This window comes from Mya arenaria, chromosome 14 (genome assembly GCF_026914265.1).
Source record: "Mya arenaria isolate MELC-2E11 chromosome 14, ASM2691426v1".
Lineage (NCBI taxonomy): Eukaryota > Metazoa > Mollusca > Bivalvia > Myida > Myidae > Mya > Mya arenaria.
Genome location: NC_069135.1, coordinates 39649663 through 39654315, shown reverse-complemented (window position 1 = coordinate 39654315; position 4653 = coordinate 39649663). Strand labels below are relative to the sequence as shown.

Sequence of the window (4653 nt, the reverse complement as noted above, 5' to 3'; positions counted from 1 at the left end):
TTTTTATTCTCTCTTGAGTTTTTTATGCAAGCCACGTCATCAGTCAAATCAGTGTTTTTATAGTCTGGAAGTTAAACCGAGGATACAATATTTTAAAGACTCAGTTAAAACAATATTTAAAGAAAATAAAACACACGCGTAAAATTAAGCACAATATGAGCACAATGGACCATTACAAAGCATGTTAATGTGATATTTTGATCGCAACGATCGTTATAAATACATGTATTATACATTATTTTTGGAGTTTTCAACAATTCCAGTGTAATTAAACAACTATCCAAATCCTCACCTGAGCAGGGATGCCCACAGCCATTCTTTGCAGGTTTACCATTTTTGGGATCGCAATTCTAATAACTGTTAAACTAAAATAGGCCATGGTCCACCGAGTTCGGCGAATTCTGATTAACAGCAGCCGTGTTGAAGCTTGATTCATACCAGGCCATACACACCCCTATATAGAATACTTTTCTTAAAGCGTATTGCAAATACAATAATATATCATTGTTTTGTTTTCTCAAAACATCAAATTAAAGTGGTCCTGTTAAATAACTCATATTTGAAAAAAAGGCAATCAACATTCTTGAATAACATAACTCATGATAACACGTCGGCTTAATTGTTCAAGTTGTTTTAAATTAAGACTATTAATTACGACAGAGGCTGACACGGAAAACAAAATCAGAGAGGCTTCAGTCGGGGGAAGGTGTTTTCAAGCCATCGGCCGTACAGCCGATTCAACATAGATTAGTTATGAATATTAACAATACAATGGAGACTACAGGGACAAGCAGTATCTTAAACTCTAACCAAAGTCATGTTTAAAGGCACACGGAACATCGTCAATCAAACAACAATTACTACAAGATAACACGAATTACACAACTATCAACATATCATTATTAGTAAATGTTGATTTGGCATTGTCAGTGGCAACAAAGAACTCACAAGGGGTTTTAACCGGGTTGTTTTAATAATGTATATTAAAAAATCACAAGACCATTACAGTCCGCCCATAACAATAAAATAGGCAAACATTGTTGCAATTGTTCTAAAAATAAAATATATTTAACGGTTGCGGCCTTAGCACCATCGAGGTAGATACATAGGTAGGTCGGTAGGAAGGTAGTTCCATAGGTAGCTAGGTTGGGAGGAAAATGCACGTGTATGAAGGAAAGTGGGTATTATTTCATGTACTTAAATCATAATTAAAATATGAAATAGTAAATGACATATGATATCAGGTACTTACATCGGTGCAACTCCGATTTAGGAACATTTTCGTCTAGAAGATCTTGCGCAAGTTCACATTTTGTATAGATGTAACCATGTGCCTAAATGTATATAATGGAAAGCAATTACAGTTTATAATCACAGTAAACTTTATCTAATTTATGATACAACTGTCTTTTTCATGTATTAATTAAAGTTGATGGGCAGGAATTTCAAGTATTAAGGAAAGAAGTAGGTTAATTACCAATACATGCTTATCTATCTCCCTATTAGTAATTACTCCATTTTCTTTTCTGACAGTGACATAGGCCTTCAACTTCATGCATTTACTCTCAAATAACACTTTTTCACTGTTTATATACATACATCGTTTTCATTCCCTACATATACTGCTATTTTCAGACAGATCTAGACCGTGATCGTAGGACTCATATTTAATGCCGCAACTGTCCACATAACCACATGCCTAACACATATTTGATCACCACGGCCATGCATGTAAACTTTGTGTCGTTTTAATCTCTTAAAATTTGCTGTGATCACTGGTTACTGTGTGTGCTGTCTAAAACATTGATTGACAACCATGGCTTCTCACATGTTTATATTCAATCCAAATTTCTTGGAAAAATATTAAAAGAAAAAGGAAAATAAAAAAGAAATTGTATTTCAGTTTATCAAACACCCAACTACAATTCTTATAACATTTCTTTTCTTTTTGATAATTTTCTTTTTAAGGCAACCACATTGCGACGTTTTGCTCGTTTGTTAAATATGATGTAGAAATTATGCAATAGTTTTATATACGTAATATAACATCATTTACAAGTTTAACTCACCCAGATATGGCAGGAAAATATACAAGGCAGCGACTGAGTGCATCATCAAAGGGGCTTTAAACAACTTTATGCTCGTCCTTTCGTAGGTTTGCAATTTATATAGGTGTAAGTATTTCGAAATATAAGTTTGTAAACACACGTAGTCCTGTGGGAACACGACATTTGCTTTCTTTTAAATTATCAACAACATTTATATTAAAAGGTACTGTCAACCAAATTGTAAAATAACAAAGAAGTACACAACGATTCCTACACAAAAGACTTTTTCCATTTAAACAATGTAATATAAGAGACAGGATCAAGGCCATTAACTGAACATTTAACGAATACCTGTAAAAAATACAGTGAAATGAAATACTTCAATAAGCACAATAAACGCAACGTGCAAATACTTTGTGTAAAACACGATTTTGGGGGAACAAAGGTGGTTAGAAGATACTTGAGGAATTTTAGAGCCTTGATGAAAAAGCCTAGACATTAACAAGCGGAACATATTCAGATTTCACTAATTGTTTCAACACTATGAATATGCAATAGGCTATTATGCTGTTTGAAGTTAAGCAAGGTGAGAGTGTTCTAATTGTATATGTTTCCGCATGTCATCTTTTAATTTGTTGGTTTGTTCTAAGAAAACTTTCACTAATAAACAACATGAGAATCGATCTAACAGGCTATACCTTTAGACCACAAAGAGACGTGCTACCTTGAACCTCTCCATTAATAAAGACAACTTGTGTCCGTAATCAACAACACGAAACTTTATCCTGCTTTCAACAAACCTTATAAAACCTTGAAATTGTCACGATCTGACAGATTATAAATTTAGACTATAAAGAAACGTGCTACCTTGAACTTGTTGATTCATAAATACATATTTGTCCCAAATAAACAAAACTTCTTTATCTTGTTATCAACCCTCACAATAAGACATTGAACTTGTCCTTTAAAACATTGCATTCAATCTAAAAGGTGGTTTACAAACATAAATGTACCTTATAAAGCTATTTTTGTATGCTGTACATTGTAATGTATGTTGTAAGCCTGTGTAAGCTTTGTTTTATAAATAATATAACAAGAAGTATTATGTAACTTGTTCATCTATCAAAGAACTGTTTTGTCCGATATGAACCATCGACTTCCTCAGAAAGATAGATAAAATACCCGTTTTGAAGTCACTTGTAGTATAGAAAAGAGTTTAGCTTAAATCTGTCTAAAGTACTGGATAATGCTTGCCTGCTCGATTTTATCAGATTGTATTTTTATAAGATTTCTTTTTCAAACCAAAACAAATAGTTTGGTTTGCCTGTGTCACATTAAATTTTGATTATATACCCCAGGAGTAATTTTTAACTGTTAACGAATCAAGTTTAACGTTGAGGACTGACCCCTTTTAAATATAATACTGATTCACTGCATTACATATAAAGGGGCAACCTTAATTCTTAACATTTATTTATATCAATACATGGTAAACCTCTAAAGGAACAGTTGGGATTTTACAATCTTTAAACCCTAATCTTCATCGGAAACGCAATTAGGGTTTCTGGTAAACAACGAAATGTTGTTAGACCCATCTGCGCTACAAATATAAAGATAACGTATTAAAAGTTTATGAACTAAAAGTATTAGCAAGCACAAGTTTGAATTGGACCAAATAAAGTACGCGAAAACTATAGCTTGAATATAAAGTTTTAAAATGTCTCTTATCGGGTACATATGCTCTTGTGTTCTTCGTAAGCGGGGCCGGTGCTTACCAGAAACATGGTATCTGAAAGTACTTTAGGCGTTACGAGTATAATTACGATTAACAATCGATCGTTAGTAACGTAACTTATTGGCGTTTACTAAACGTTTCTTGTAAGAATTGTTGTATGGATCGGCAAGCTTGATTCGCATGCAGGATATTTTCAATCACATTTTGGCCATTCCCTTGTACTTATATACACGGCTTTTACTTTAAATGTTTGGCTGCTGGGCTTGTAGCTTTCATTGTATTATTGAATGATGCATGAATGATTGCATTGTACCTTTTAAGAGATGCACTTTAGCTCCGGTTTGATTCCTTCGTTTGCACGTGATGTCTATATACGGTCGGTGATTACTTGAAATTACATTATCAGGTTAAAAATTACTACTTTTTCTACTCTTTAAATTTGATGTTAGCTCTGGTGAGGCTTTAATTGTTTTTTGATAAACTTGGAGTCAAATGTGACGCATATACAGTATACACTAGTAGACTATGAGGAGAAAAGGGTTTTGCCCCCCCCCCCCCCCCTCTCCAGTGGGATTTTTGTAGACCATGATTTTATGAAAGTATATCATCCTCCAAACATTTTAAACATTCTCACGCCTTGGCCGATGGGGCGTTTGGAAACTACAGTATTTTAAAGTTCGTAACCAAATAATTTAAAACTTTCGAACATAGCTTTCACTTGTCAAATACTGTCGTTTTATAAAAGAAAAAGTGTAATATATGACGTAATTTTACACAACAATATTTTTTCAGCCAAAAACAAAGATGTCTAATGGCTCACTATACTGTAATTTACGTTACTTCAAAACTTGCAATATTTTATGACGAAAA

General features: G+C 33.3%; 1 long non-coding RNA gene across 1 annotated transcript; it reads right to left on the bottom strand.

Annotated features, from left to right (window-relative positions):
• Positions 1 to 2117, bottom strand: LOC128218465 (uncharacterized). The gene is made up of 4 exons (XR_008258382.1): positions 2070 to 2117; positions 1253 to 1334; positions 293 to 454; positions 1 to 64 (listed from the first exon to the last, which is right to left on the bottom strand). It is a non-coding gene; the product is annotated as an uncharacterized LOC128218465 (long non-coding RNA).
• Between the last annotated feature and the right edge of the window lie 2536 nt (positions 2118 to 4653).